We start from the raw sequence: 16,249 nt of genomic DNA on the forward strand, positions 1-16,249 counted from the left end.
CATTCCCACCTTCCCACCAATGCCTCAACATTCACTGTCTAGCTCTTCACAGATATGTTTGCAGACCCCTGAATTATGAAGTCAGTTCAGGACAGCCCAAAGCCCGGGGAGAAATCTTTGGAGAGCTGATTTACCCAACCTAAGAATCTTACTGCACACCAGCCCTCCAACCTGCCTGTCCTCATGGAGCTTACATTGTGACAGGGAAGGCAGATGACACGTAAGAAGTAAGCCCTGTGACTGTGAGTAGAAGAGAAGTACAGGCTTCCCCTAGGCCCTCAAGCAGGGCCCTTGTCTAGAGAGTAGGGGAAGGCTCTGGAACCAGAACAGTTAGCATGGGACCTTGAACATGGGGAAAGTTAGCCAAGGGAGCAGGAGAGAGAAGGCCGTTCCAGGCTCATGCAAAGGCCCAGACTCAAAAGACAATACATAGGTTCAAGGACCCAAGGGTGTCCAGTGAGTCTGAGGGAACATGGATGGGGCAGCTCTGGGGGATGTGGCTTCTTCATTCCTCAGGGCCCCATAATCCTTACTGCTGAGGATTTAGGCCCTTATCCCCAGGGCAATGGGAACTAGTAAGGGCTTTTAGGCAAGAAAAGGGTAGGATCGTATTTATACTTTCAAAAAACACAGCACTCTGATAAGCCCACACCCAGCGAGACAGGGAGATCGGGCTGGGAAGGACAGAAATCTCCCAGGCCCAGCAGCGGTGCCCCCTCGTTTACCAAGGCCAGGGACATATGCAGTTCACTTCACTTCTGGGCAGACAGGCCTGAGGTGACCAAAGGAGACAGGCTGTGTGATGCAAGACAGCCAAGCCAACGGTGCCCAGGCTCTTGTCACTTTAGGACACAGCTTCTCAACTCTACCAGTGTTCTCGGCTTTGAAATTTCTCTGGGGACATCTGTTCTGCATTCCGGTTCATTTTCTTCCGAATGCTATTTTTGAAACACGTTGATCTTGCCTAGACTGAATTCAGGAGGAAGAGGCTGAGATTTGTCTACGTTTAGGCCTCGATGGTAAGGAGGATCTAAATGCCCTAGCAGCCACTGAGGAGCTGGGAGGCCAGCGAGGGGCGGGGACACCCTCCCCGCCTCGCATCACACTGTGAACATTGGCTTTAGCTTTTCTCTCGTGAAGTCTTCGCCTCTGTGAAACCATTCAAGGCCGCCAGCACCACACTCTCCCTTCCCTGAGCTGCGCAGAGAGAGCAGAACTGCTCCTGCCCCTGGTGAATTTGGAAGTCCCTTTTGAAGCCACAAATTCCGATTTTTTTTAAAAAAGCCCTTAACAAGTCTTTCACTGCTGACGTTTAGGGATGTAGGAAGGGCACCCTTATTATGATCAAACCCAGCAAATGATTTCTTTCTCCAAAGGATCATTAAAGGAGAAAAGAAATATTGATTTATACCAAGAAGCAAGAAAAATAGAAAAATACTGCCTTGCAGATAAGCAGGTGTGTGTCAACAACGTGGAGACACTGTCCCAGGATAAGATGAAACAGAGGCCCTTTAGCCGTGGGGGCTACAGCTGACTGAGAAGGGAAAGCAATACACAGTTATCCTCAAGGGGCAGACGGATAGGCCTGCTTCACAGAATCGCAAATGAGACGGAGAACTAAGGAACTGCTCTTGGAGAAAACAGGATTTAACACCAAAGTTCCTCCCTGTTCTTCTTCCTGGTCTCTATATGTGTAGTTCTTTCACCTTCATAAAGCAAAGTAAACCTAATACTTGATTCCTGCTAAGGAACTCGGCATTTTCTAGCAATTTCAGTGTCTTTTAAAACCACAGAGTGAGCAGTGTTTTTTTCCTAGATTACTTCCAAATCCACTTCCAGCATTCATCAGCAAATATTTGTCACCGTTACTCTTAGTAGTAGGACACACAAATTATTCAAGGGCTTACAATTTAGTGGGGAGAAGGGCATGTAAACAGCTAGGCAGGGAGATGGAGGCTTCAAACAGATAATGACAAGAGTGGTACAGGCAGAGTAGGAGGGTAACTAAGTCTGGGAGAGGGGGGCATAAGGTGAGGGTTGGCTGCACACAGAAAGAACCTCTATTAAGAAATAGCCAGGGGGCTTCCCTGGTGGCACAGTGGTTGAGAATCTGCCTGCCAATGCAGGGGACACGGGTTCGAGCCCTGGTCTGGGAAGATCCCACATGCTGCGGAGCAACTAGGCCCGTGAGCCACAGCTGCTGAGCCTGCGCGTCTGGAGCTTGTGCTCCGCAACAAGAGAGGCTGCGACAGTGAGAGGCCCACGCACCGTGATGAAGAGTGGCCCCCACTTGCCACAACTAGAGAAAGCCCTCGCACAGAAACCCAACTTGCACAGAAGACCCAACACAGCCAAAAATAAATAAATATTTAAAAAACAAAAAAGAGAAAAAAGAAATAGCCAGTAGGGGCTTCCCTGGTGGTGCAGTGGTTAGGAATCCGCCTGCCAGCCGCACAGCACAGGGAGATCAGCTCGGTGCTTTGTGACCACCTAGAGGGGTGGGATAGGCAGGGAGGGAGGGAGGGAGGGAGACGCAAGAGGGAAGTGATATGGGGATATATGTATATGTATAACTGATTCACTTCGTTATAAAGCAGAAACTAACACACCATTGTAAAGCAATTATACTCCTATAAAGATGTTAAAAAAAAAAAAAAAAACAATCCGCCTGCCAATACAGGGGACACGGGTTGGAGCCCTGCTCCGGGAAGATCCCACGTACTGCAGAGCAACTAAGCCCGTGCACCACAACTACTGAGCCCGCGTGCCTAGAGCCCGTGCTCCGCAACAAAAGAAGCCACTGCAGTGAGAAGCCCACGCACAGCAACGAAGAGTAACCCCCGCTCGCTGCAACTAGAGAAAGCCTGCACGCAGCAGCGAAGACCCAACGCAGACAAAAATAAATAAATAAATAAATAAATGTATTAAAAAAAAAAAAAAAGAAATAGCCTGTAAATAAGTTAATATCTTAAAAGTTTAGTAATAACCACTATTAGATCCCAATGTTGAGTTCTAAGTACAATCATTATAATTTGCCTCTAAAATGTCTAGAAAGCTATTCCCCCCTTCAAAACGTTAGAAAAACCATACTTTATTCTCAGTCTTAAATGTGAATGATATTTGATCAATGTGTTCAAATTATCAGCAACATGTGATTTCTACTGGCTAGGGAAACTGAAAAATGGAAATAAGATTCTAGAATCCACCTTTTCCCCTTCTAGCCATGAATCCAGAGCTCATATTTTCCAGCATCTGAATTATTGAAAACTAGAAGAATGGAGTCGGTATAGTTCTGTATTAAACCAGCACCAGCTTTCTGGGGTAAGATTTGTGGTGGTCAGTGCATACAGAATTGTGCTTTCATAAAGCCAGGTTTAAAAAGTTCAGTAACGTTTTTACTTTGCGCTGATTATTCAATCTATTTGCCCATTTGCACCACACGCACCCAGATACCACACACACGCACACACATTCTCAAGAAAATTGATGCATAAAAAAAAAGTATTACTATAAATGAGATAGCAACAAAGATTCATCTGTATTATACACAATATTATGAAATCATTAATGTATTCTGCAAGTTCCTAGCCAAGCCTTGTAGCATTGTTTATTGCATAACAAGAGGCCAGCCTTTAATGAATCAGAAACACAACACGCCACAAAGTAAGACTTAGAGGAGATGAATTTGCAGAACACAGTCTTCACATGCTCTAGACGATACATGTCACTTACCTGTGAACGTGAAATTGAAGAAGCCAGAAGAAACAATGGACTCCACTGTGGAGAGTCACAACGTTTTCTAACCCGTTCCAACTTCAGTTTTCATCATTGTAAAGCACTGAACAGAATTCAAGCTTTTTCGAGAACACTATCTATTTGCTTAAGGGTCAGTGCCCTGAAGGTCAGTCTAAGCAGAGTTCAATGACATCTGAGGAAAGGTTGAACACACTCAAAATAATAACCCCAAACACAGAGTGCACTTGGGAATCCCTCTGAGGGTGTCAACAGGCTTTGGAAAGTGTTGATTCAGCTTCGAAGGAGAGGTGAGACGCCAGCAGGGGGTGCCCAGCAAGAGCACTGTGATTCTGGCCATGTCCAACTCTTCTGTTTATAGGCCATTATTTTTGAAGAGTTGCTTGAAAACATAACAAGGCAGAAAAAAATACCTTAAAGCTTTTCCTCCTCAATTTAAAAGATCACTCTTGGAAAATCTTTAGGTTGCAGGCGCTGATATTCCTGCCCCAGCCCCAGGGTTTCGTGGAGACAGATAACCTCAAAGAACACCTGAAACGGCCTTTTGCTCAAAACTCTGAGTGCTCAGATGACCCTTGCACCCTGGTCTGAACAGTCAATAACCTCAGGCTCTACCCACCAGATGAAGCCCTGTGTAAGTAAGGATTAATGATTTTTTTGAAGGTTCAAAAGAACAGAAAACCAAGTCAAATCAACACATATAGCTTCTCCAACAGCTTTGTGCTGCCACCCATATCCGTTCCTCTCTCTTCTTGTTGGTCCTTCCATCTTCTCAAATGTTCTTATTTCTTCTTTCTCTCCCTACCTGAGTGAACCCTTTCCGAAACACTCCTCGCTATGGCCTTCAGCAATGAATAGTAAATACCCAACATTGGTCATCACTTTATTGGGCACCTGACTCAGTTGAAGAGTTTAACTTGTACCACCTTATTTGGACCTCTCAGTAACCGTAGGAGTTAGGTGCTATCATTGTTATTCCCATTTTATAGTAGGGGAAACTGAAGCTCAGAGAGGTGAAATAATCCACCCAAGGTCTTACAACTAGTAGGTCGAGAACCTATGCTCCTGACCACTCTAAGCTAACCCTCTTCCACCCCACGCTCTGAGATGCCGTGGATGGACCAATGCTTCCCAGTTTGCAGAAAGCAAGATCAAATTAAATGATAAGATCAAATTTTCTCAATTTAAAATTTTTCGGCCATAAGTTTCTCTTTGAAATTCAGCTTCCACTACTGTTTGTCTCTACTGGAATCTATATACAAGATTTTGATAGTTTGTGATTTAGCCCCCAATTTTTTGTGTGACTATATTTAGATGTTAAAATCTCAATACATCAAGGTCAGCAAAGGCAAGAAAGATTTCTTGATGTTCCCCTATCTAAACTGTTTGAGAATCCCTGGGGTAGGTTGACTTCTGAGACAATGCAAATATAATAATATTGGGTTTGGCACCAATTAGGACCCAGTAAAAAAAAATCGACACAAAAACCAAAAAGGCAGCACAGCTGTGGGATTGTACCTTTGATTGGGGGAAGACTCTCAATAGAATTTTGCTAACTTTGTTGTGGTGAAACTGTTGACAATAGCCAAAGGGTGAAAATGCTCAGGAGAAAACTGAGCAGAGCTTCTCACTGGTCCTACTGTCCTAAGACCTCCCTTTGTGGGGCATGTAGACCAGGAGGAAGATAGAGCCTGGAGTTTTAGAGCAGAAAACAACATTGCAGATATTTCCTCCACCCCTCAGCTTATAGATGAGAAGTGAGGACAGAGCAGTGACCCCTCCAGAGGCCCTGGGAGAGTTAATGGCATCTTCCTTTGCTCCTTCAACTCTGGCCCCTTGACAGCGTTGGCCCAGGCAGAGTGAATACCGTGTTAATCATTCCTATTTTGTTTCAGCTGTAGGTGTGTTTTCTTTATGGTTTATGGTCTGAAAACAGGTAAGGTCGTGGTCCCTGCTGTCCTCCAGTTAAAACATCGACTGTTTGAGTGCTTACTATGTGCCAAACACTGTTCTATCCTCTGAGATACAGGAATGAGCAAAACAGATGAGAATCCCTGTCCTCAGGAAACTTATACTCTGGTGGGGGGAGGAACTAGACAGTAAAAAATAAAACATATATGTCAGATGGTGATAAATGCTACGGAGGAAAACATTGCAGGAAAGGGATGTGATAGGGAGCGTGCGCATGTGTGAATGTGTGTATGTGTGCGTGTGGCGGACAGGGGAGGGGACGGAGAGTGTTGCCATTTTAAATCAGGTGGTTGGAGAAGATGACATGTCAGGAATTATGAAAGGACATGAATGAAATATGTTGACCTGGGATAAGGGAGAAAGTACATGAGTATCTGGGAAAACAGCAAATGCAAAATCCCTGAAGCAGGGGCACACCTGGTAAGTTTAAGGAACCACAAGAAGTCCGTGTAGCTAGAGTAGAATACGTGGGTGGAGCAGTAGCAGGCAGTGTCAGTATGGTGGAAGGAGGGCCGTGGTTCTCAGGCTGTGGCCACTAGACCAGCGGCAGCAGTGTCACCTGTTGGAACTGGAAAATCTGGGCCCTACCCAGACCTACTGAATCAGAAACTCTGCGGACGGCCCCCAGCATGCTGAAGCTTGAGAACCTCTATTGTAGAGCCTTGGAGGTCACTGTAGACCAGTTTGGACCATGTTTCAAAATCATACACCAAAATGCCTCAGGGAAGGCCCCAAACCATGAAGACCAACAGTTGTTTAAAAAATTATATTGAGGATCATTGTGGGCACTCACTATGGAAGAAACAAAAGAAGTTGCCATTACTTTCATTCCTTGAACCATTTAAGGACAAATTATTGAACATCTATTTGCAAGACACCATGTCAGGTGTTATGCTGATTTCCAACTTGTAAACATTAAGTTAGTGTCCCTGAGAATGTTCAAATCTTAAAGGGAAGATAAGGCTCCACATAAAAAACAATTAAGGAAAAAATAAAGACGAAACAACATCAAATGTCAAAATGTTCAATGCGTCTCAAGTATTTAAAATGTGACACATCAGTGGGGACAGGAATCATCAAAGAAAGAGCGTCAGAAGAGGGGAAATTTGAGTTTTGTCTCAAAGTAGGACAAGGGCCAGGTCAGAAATAAAGCGCGAGCAAGGTCACAGAACACATGCAGGCAGCATTGAGAAGGACCAGATGTCTACTGAGAGGAGAGACTAGAAAACGGTGTTTTGTTTGTTGGCAACAGTGGCATCTAGTTTGCTTAAATAGGGAAAGACCGGCAAAGAAGGAATTTTGATTCCAGCAGGACGCGTTGCAGCCAGTCCAAGATCCAGTTCTCTACATAAGCTTTTCAATCCAGGTGGATGTTGGTAAACTAGTATTTTTAGCTTTGGGGAGAAAGAGTGAAGGCAGACACATTATTTTTATTGCTATGTTGCAAATGGCTGTTGAGGGCTCCTCATTTCCACTCGTACTAAGTCTAGGCAATGCCTTACGACACCAGAAAATTAGCTTGTGAAACAGTCCTGTAAAGCAGTGAGCTATCTAGACCTGATTCACTCATTCATGGCTTCTCGCTGACACTTGTCCAGGCACATGTTTGAGAATGTCACAATTTTAAATAGCAATGATTAAGAGTGATTAACTAGGGGACCCTGGTCATGAGCATCAAACCTCAAACTGACATACAGCAAAATAGAGGCCTTGCAGCCAAGTTCAACTGGCATGCAACTCTGACGGAGAAGTAGAGGCAGCTGTCCTAATGCTAGAGACTCTCTTCCCATTCAGCCCAGGGGTTTCAGCACACCTCGTGTCAGAGTCGACGCTCCTCTCTCCCGGGATGCAGTCGGGCATCTTTCCCTTTAGACCACAGCCCATCCCACGCTAGCTGGTTTGCCACATCCTCACTTCTTTATCGGGTATGGAAGGGTGGTTGCCTGCATTCTCAGGAATTCATTTCAGTATCTCACATGGTCCTTATGGGCATATTCTTTCTTTCTTTTTTTTTAATTTATGTACTTATTTTGGCTGTGTTGGGTCTTCGTTGCTGCATGCGGACTTTCTCTAGTTGCAGTGAGGGGGGCTACTCTTCATTGCGATGTGCAGGCTTCTCATTGCGGTGGCTTCTCTTTGTTGCCGAGCACAGGCTCTAGGCACGCCGGCTTCAGTATTTGTGGCACGTGGACTCCAGAGCGCAGGCTCAGTAGTTGTGGCGCATGGGCTTAGTTGCTCTGTGGCATGTCGGATCTTCCCGGACCAGGGCTCGAACCCGTGTCCCCTGCACTGGCAGAAGGATTCTTAACCACTGTGCCACCAGGGAAGTCCCCTTATGGGCATATTCTAAGGACAGTCACTAGTTCTTGTTCTTCTTCTGGACTGTTGTCTATGTCTTTATTTTTAATATAAATGAATGTGTGTGTAGTGTGTGTATGTGTGTGTGTGCACATGCATGCCAAGCAGAAACAAAACTCACAACGTATCATATTCTAAGTTATGGTATTTCCCTCTAAATCAGAATTTAAGAAATTATGTCTGGAGGACTTCCCTAGTGGCACAGTAGTTAAGAATCCGTCTGCCAGTGCAGGGGACACAGGTTTGAGTCCTGGTCTGGGAAGATCCCACAGGCCACGGAGCAACTAAGCCCGTGCGCCACAACTAGTGAGCCTGCGCTCTAGAGCCTGCGAGCCACAACTACTGAAGCCTGTGCCTAGAGCCCGTGCTCCACAACAAGAGAAGCTACCGCAATGAGAAGCCCGCGCACCGCAACGAAGAGTAGCCCCAACTCGCCGCAACTGGAGAAAGCCTGTGAGCAGCAACGAAGACCCAACGCAGCCTAAGTAACTAAATAAATAAATAAAACCTCATTTAAACAAACAAAAAAAAAGAAAGAAATTATGTCTCGTGATCATGAGGTGACTGACATACTAAAAAATGAAGAGCCACATGCTGAGGACAGCAGGGTGGAGAGATAGAGTCTGGGTCCTGATGATATAATTGAACCACTGAACCAACCCTGAAACCAAATACCTCCAGATTTCATGTACTGTGAAATCACTGCTCTTATTATTTAAGCCACCATTACCAGGATATTCTTTCATAGGCAGCTAGGTATATGCTAACAGAAACTCTTTACATTCCTAGATAGCTCCAGAAATTAAATTGCATTATTACTTTTCAAGGAGGGACACAGGTACACAATTTTATACATTCTGAAGATTTCATCATAGAGAATTCAGAAAATGGCACAAGAAAATAAGTAAGAAAAAAAAAAAGGAAGTGACAACCCAACTAAGTGACTCTGCAATGATTCATCTCAAATCTTCATTCCAACAACTTCTCATGGCCTCTCTGAGTGATTCCCCCACCTAAGTGATTACTGACTTCCCTCTCTTCCTTCAGCCTGATTCCTGATGTGTCACTGCCAGCTCAAATCCACTGGTAAAACATTAGGCTCTGCTCTTCTCCATACTTCTACTTCCTGGATCCCTTTCTTCTTATCAGCCTTGTAAAATACCTATACCTGATACAGTCAACCATTCAAGGTGACAATTTGTCCGTAACCTCACTGAGAAGGCCCCAGTGCAAATAAATGCTGCTGTGACTTACTCAAAGCCTAGATTAGCCACATCTTGGCATGATCTTGAGATTGAGCTGGTTTCTCCAAACTCTGCTAAGATTTCTACAACTACTTAGAGCCTGAAAAAATAATCAGCAGTGCTCAAACTGGGTGCTGTAAGTAGCTCACAGTTAAGGAAGCTGTGCTGAAGAGTTTGGTGGCCAGTGAGGCATAGTTGTGGCTTTATATCAGTGAGATCATAGGCAAGCCTGGTATTATTGGCTATAATGTTTCAGGACCAGTCTTTAACATCTGATTATATTTGGTTTATTATTTGAATGTTCTTGGACCATGTGTGATCAGACTGGTATCTGAATAAAATAAGATAACATATGATAAAAAATACCTACACCGGGCTTCCCTGGTGGCGCAGTAGTTGAGAGTCTGCCTGCTAATGCAGGGGACACGGGTTCGAGCCCTGGTCTGGGAAGATCCCACGTGCCGCAGAGCAACTGGGCCCATGAGCCACAATTACTGAGCCTGCGCGTCTGGAGCCTGTGCTCCACAACAAGAGAGGCCGCGACAGTGAGAGGCCCGCGCACCGCGATGAAGAGTGGCCCCCGCTTGGCACAACTAGAGAAAGCCCTCGCACAGAAACGAAGACCCGACACAGCCATAAATAAATTAAAAAAAAAAAAAAAACCTACACCTTTTTCATGCATGAAACCTCACTTATCGATTCTAATATCTCCTATGATATCCTAAGTTTCAAAACATTCATATTTAGCTTTTATAATAAGGCTAAAATTCACAACAATACTTAAGTTTATACATCTTTCCTCATAATTTCCAATGTTGCTTCTCAATTATCACCTTCAAATCTATAAGCCCCTGAACTATTTATAACTCCTAACACTGAGAAACCACTTCCTCTTTTCTTTACACTCCTGCTGGATTCGCATTTTTCAATTTCCCCTTGCAAGGGCCTGCAGCTGTGTTTTTTGACACAGCTGTTAGATTTTGTCATAACTCCAATGACCTTTGCTCTCGTTTTTATTTTACTCACATCATCATAACATTTCTGATAAATCCCTCTTTATAAACCTATGGCCTTTTGAACTTTTTAAACAATCTAATGGGTTTAAAAGGGGAAAGGTGGGACAAGGGATAAATTAGGAGTTTGGGATTAACATATACACACTATATATAAAATAAATAACCAACAAGGACCTACTGTATAGCACAGGGAACTATAGTCAAAATTTTGTAATAACCTAAAGGGAAAAGAATCTGTAAAAGAATATTTTTATATATATAAATCACTTTGCTGCATACCTGAAATTAACACAACATTGTAGACCAACTTCAATTGTAAATATCTCAATAAAAAAAAAAAAACTTTTTTTTAATCTAATGGGTTTAGCTTCTCTCCTTCATGGTAATTCCTAGTTCATCTTGAGTGTAAAGAAGATTCCTCTCTTGCCCTTGGCTCATCTTGGCATTCAGTTCCTCCATCGCAACGCAGTCTTTGAACAAAGTACATCATATTCCTGATACATATGAGGGGAAAGGGAAAGCAGGGGTTTACTCCCATTGCTGTAATGTGGACAGGTGCCCAAGAAATACTTAATGCTGTTACCCCTTGGGAAAAATCACAATAGGACTGCTTCTGATCCCTAATCCACTCAATCTTTCATTTATTCATTCAACAAATATTCATTTATCAATGACTATTAGCTTAGCATCTCGATAGGCGTTATGGAGAGAGATGATGAGCAAAACAGGCGTGGTCTCATGAAGTTTATAATCCAAAGGAGAACCAATAATAAATAATCACACAAGCATAGAAATGATGATAAAGGTCATAAAGTCTATTAAGGAAATGTACAAGAGGCTATGGGAGAGTTGAGAAGAGGGATTTAACTTAGATTGAGGATTTGGAGGAGGCTGGGCTAAAAAAGAGAGGGTGAAGGGATTGGCCAGGAAAAGAGTAGAAAGAAGAGGACAACAGTTAGGGGAAAATAGTTCATACAAAAGCCCTACGTCAGGAGAGAGCCTGTAGATTTGAATAACTAAAAGGACCCCACTGTGGCTGGAGAGTGATGAGAAAGGGAGAGAGTGGCATGGCCTGTGGCTGGACAGGTGGGTGGAAGGCTGATCACGCAGGACCTTGAAAGCCACATTCATGAGTTACAATTCAGCAAAAGAGTAACGGGATCTGATTTTCATTTTTAAACATTCACTCATTGCAGGGTGAGTTGAAGGGGGCAAGCATGGAAGCAGAGAAACAGGTAGAAGGCTATGGAGTAATACAGGCAAAATATGACATGGCAGCTTATCTTATGATGCTAATAGTGGAGTTGTCAAGAACTGGCCACTTTCAAGAAATATATATAGGGTTAATTATTACTTATTAATTACCAAAATTAATAGGATTGGGGGGCCAAGAGGAGTGGAGAGTCAAGGATGACTCCAAAATTTCTAGAATAAATGAATAGATGGATAGAATGTCATTTAGTAAGATGGGGAAGAACTGAGGAGAAAAATAATTGCAAGAGTAAGAACTAAGTGTTCAGTTTTTAATATGTTTATTTTGAGATATTGTGAGATATTAAGGACAACTGTGAGTAGCAGTTGGGTCTGGAATTCAGCAAGTAACCATGGACTGGAGATGTTAATTTTGGAGTCTTTGGAGTACCTGCAGTATTTATGGGTTTGGAAGAATATAAAATCCCCTTGGAAAGTATAGAATGAAAAAAATTTTTTACAATTGATCCCTGAAGGACTCCATCATTTAAGGTTGGGCCAAAGGAGATTAAAAACTGACTTCTAGAAATGTTGATTAAAAACCAGAAGGGTCTGTAGTAGTGGATTCTGTAAACTAAGTTTTTCAGATAATCAAGCATCTTTTCAGCATATCAGAGAATCAGAAATTGAGCCAGAAAAAAAAAAAATCCTGCCATTACCCTCTATAATCATCAAAGAAGAAAATATGTTAGACTGCAAAAGTTTCTTTTTTCACTGTTAACATATGTCTGCTTATTATTCCAGTCTTTTTCTGTGCACTTAAAGTTGATATGCATTTAAAAATAAACTTTATAAATATACACCATATTTAATTTTATATCATCCTTTTCCACAGCACTGTAACAGTTTCCTATGTTATTACATATTCATCAAAAACAAGGTTTATAAAAACTGCATTATAGTCTCTGATATAGATTTAACACAATCCATTTAACCACCATGCTCAACATAGATTATCGCACTTTTTTAAAAAGTATGAATGCACTTTTAAGACATATGAATGATGACAAGTAGATAAATATTTGATAAATGTTTGACTGCAAATTTGATTATACCCTTAGGATAATTACTAAAAGGGAAATTACTGAGGCACAGGACTCAAGCATTTTCAAGGTTCTAGAAAGCATTTTTTTCTTAGGAAAAAACACTGACCACAGTTCTAGCAACACTGAATATTATCATTAAAACTTTAATTTTAATTACATTTTAATTAAATTTAAGATGTAATAGAAATAATATCTCATTCTGCTGTGTTTTTTTTAATTAAAGTGTAGTTGATTTGCAATATTGTGTTGGTTTCAAGTATACAGCAAAGTGTTTCAGTTATGCATATATATATATATTCTTTCTCAGATTCTTTTTCATTACAGGTTATTAAAAAGATATTGAATATAGTTCCATATGCTATACAGTAAATCCTTGTTGTTTACCTATGTTATTTATAGTAGTGTGTATCTATTAATCCCATACTCCTAATTTATCCCTCCCCCCTACCTTTCCACTTCAGTAACCATAAGTTTGTTTTCTATGTCTCTGCAGCATTTTATTTTATTTTTTTAATTTAATTTTTTTATTGGAGTAGAATTGCTTTACAATGTTGTGTTAGTTTCTGCTGTACAATGAAGTGAATCAGCTATATGTATACCTATATCCTCTCCCTCTTGGACCTCCCTCCCACCCCCCACCCCCTGCCCCATCCCACCCATCTAGGTCGACACAGAGCACCAAGTCTGTTTTCCAACTGGAGATATACAAAAGGAATTCAAGCATCAACCAAGTGGATTGGTAACACCAATGAAGATGGCAGAATAGCGACCACAAGGGGCTTGTCCCTCCCTGGAAACATCAAATTATCTGGCAAAAACTGTGAGGATCAATCTAATTGAACTCTGGAAGACAGACAAAGCTTTACAGCAACCAAGTAAACATTTAACCAGAAGAAGGCCACTAAAATATAGTCAGAGAACTCTGTGGCATTTTAACTTAGCCTTGCCCCGCCCTTCTCCCCACATGGTGGTCTTCAAGATGGCAGTTTGAGTTCCAAGTACGAGTACCTGGTACTGGAGGGAGTAGAGAAAACCTTGTTCCCAAGGAATCACGTTTGTTTTGACGTGTCTATGGGTTCCTTGAAGCACAACACAAGGAGCCTGCCTTGTTTCACCTATCTTGGAATGCCCTCAGGGTGGAGGACATTCCTCAAAAATATTGACAGCCAAATGAACAAGCTGCTGCCACCTAGGACAAAAATCAACAGTTGAAGCAAACAGTAGACATGACAAAAGGAAGAAAAAGCTTGAGAGTGAGATTCTGGGGAATGAAGGCTTTGAAAAACTCCTGAGTATACCAGGGAATCTAGAAATCCATGGACATGCCCAGGGCATCATGAATGCTCAGAAAAGACTTAGAAAAGACTGTAAGCTTTCACTTTTTTGCCGGGGGCAGGGGCTCATCGCAGCATGCGGGATCTTAGTTCCCCAACCAGGGATCAAACACGTGCCCCCTACAGTGGAAGCACAGAGTCCTAACCACTGGACCGCCAGGGATTTCCCCACTTTTAGCTGATCTTTAGGCTCAGCGTAAAAGGAAGTGAAGGCTAATTCAGAGTTGTAAATGGCCTGGCTAAGCACTGAGGATTGGCCCAACACAGAGCCAATCTGCAAAGACCTGGAGGCAATTTTCTTTTCATTTCTTTTCTTTTTTTCTTTTCTTTTTTCCTTGGTTCCAGTCATTTAAAGAAGTCACTATCAAACAACTAGCTGACTACTAAGCTAAAGAAATGGAGACTTCAGAGATCCAACAAAGAATACATTCTTTACAAAAATAGCTTAGAAAAGTCACTAAACAAACAACTACAACCCAGAGCAAGGACCAACAACAGATTCTAGAAAGAAGAGTGTTTGATTTTCAGCATTTTCTGTTTAGAAAGAATAGTTTTCTTTCAACAAAGGGCGCAGGAACAACTGGACATCCACACGCAAAAGAATAAAATTGGACTCCTACCTCACACCAAACACTAAAATTAACTCAAAATAGATCAAAGACCTAAATATAAGAGCAAAAATTATAAAACTTGGAAGAACATATATAAGCAAATCTTCACGACCTCAGTTTTGCTGCAGTTTCTTAAATATGATACCCAAAGCATAAGCAACAAAAGAAAAAATAGAAAAATTAGACTTCATCAACATTAAAAACTTTTTTGCATCAAATGACACTATCAAGAGAGTGAGATGACAATCCACAAAATGGGAGAAAATGTTTTCAAATCATATATCTGATATGGATCTAGTATCTAGAATATGTAAAGAACACTTGTAACTCGACAACAAAAAGATAAACAACCCAATTAAAAACCAGGCAAGGGACTTGAATAGACGTTTCTCCAAAGAAGAAACACAAATGGCCAGGTAGTACATGAAAAGATACTCAACGTCCTTAGTCATTAGGGAAATGCAAATCAAAATCACAATGAGATACCACTTTACACCCACCAGGCTGGCTAAAATTAAAAGGACAGGTAATAAAAAGTTCTGACAGGGGTATGGAGAAATTAGAACCCTCATACATTGCTACTGGAAATGTAAAATGGTGCAGCCATTGTAGAAAACAGTTCAGTGTTTCCTCAAAAGTTAAACATAGAATTACCATATGACTCAGCAATTCTACTCCTAGGTATATATATTTTTAAAAAAACAATAGACATTCAAAAACAATTGTACAAGGATGTTCATGGTAGCTCTATTTATAATAGCCAAAGGCAACTCAAATGTTCATCAACAGATGAATAGTTAAACAAATAGTGTTATAACAATACAATGGAAAATTATTTGGCTACAAAAAGGAATGAAGTACTGATACATGCTACAAGATGGATGAACCATTATGCTGAGTGAAAGAAGCTAGACAAAAGGCCACATATTGTATGATTCCATTTATATGAAATCTCCAAAATGGCAAATCCATAGAGAAAGAAAGTAGATTATTGGTTGCCAGGGACTGGAGACAGGGGAGTAGGGAGTGACTATTTAATGGGTACAGGTTTTCTGTTTGAGATGATGAAAATTTTTTCTGGAACTAGATAGTAGTAATAGTTGCACAACATTGTGAATGTACTTATTGTCTCAATCATACACTTTAAAATTTTAAATAATAAATTTCATGTTATGTGCATTTTACCACAGTTTAGAAACAACAAAAATAAAACATCATCCAAGTGAACAAAAAGTGCTTCCAAGATAAATTTATATGCTTTAACTAATTGGCAAACATCATTTCCAGACTTACAACTTCTACTGATCCAATGATGACAGAAAGCAGAAAGAAATGAAACAAACAAAACATGATGCTTACTCACACAATGCTCAGTTATGAAAAGAGAACGTCATCTTTACAACTGAGGTACTCTTACAGGCTGAATTGTGTCCCTGCAAATTCATATGTTTAAGCTCTCATCTCCAGTATCTCAGAATGTTACTGTATTTGGAGACAAGGCCTTTAAAGAGGTGATTATGTTAAAATGAGGCTGTTAGGGTGGGTCCTAATCCAATTTGACTGATAAAAAGAGGAAATTTGGACACACAAAGAGACAACAGAGATGAACAAGCACAGAGGAAAGGCCATATGAGGACACAGTGAGAAGGTGGCCATCTGCAAGCC

The 16,249-nt window shown here is 41.5% G+C and overlaps 1 protein-coding gene and 1 long non-coding RNA gene across 3 annotated transcripts in view; one reads left to right on the forward strand and one right to left on the reverse strand.

Moving 5' to 3' along the window:
- ABCB11 (ATP binding cassette subfamily B member 11) overlaps positions 1–16,249 on the reverse strand; it is a 145,502-nt gene that overhangs the window by 92,447 nt on the left and 36,806 nt on the right. Inside the window, exon 1 of one of the 2 annotated variants that reach the window (XM_082465331.1) lies at positions 3,733–9,382. The exons of the other annotated variant lie outside the window; for it this stretch is intronic. The gene's annotated coding sequence lies outside the window, so the exon portion shown is untranslated. Of the gene's footprint in view, positions 1–3,732; positions 9,383–16,249 lie in introns of those variants that run through there. 2 annotated transcript variants of the gene reach the window in all.
- LOC309662605 overlaps positions 2,359–16,249 on the forward strand; it is a 111,546-nt gene continuing 97,655 nt past the window's right edge. Inside the window, exon 1 of the long non-coding RNA XR_014264809.1 lies at positions 2,359–2,640. This is a non-coding gene — a long non-coding RNA (uncharacterized lncRNA). The remainder of the gene's footprint in view (positions 2,641–16,249) is intronic.

This window comes from Balaenoptera physalus (genome assembly GCF_965194825.1).
Source record: "Balaenoptera physalus genome assembly, chromosome: 6".
NCBI lineage: Eukaryota > Metazoa > Chordata > Mammalia > Artiodactyla > Balaenopteridae > Balaenoptera > Balaenoptera physalus.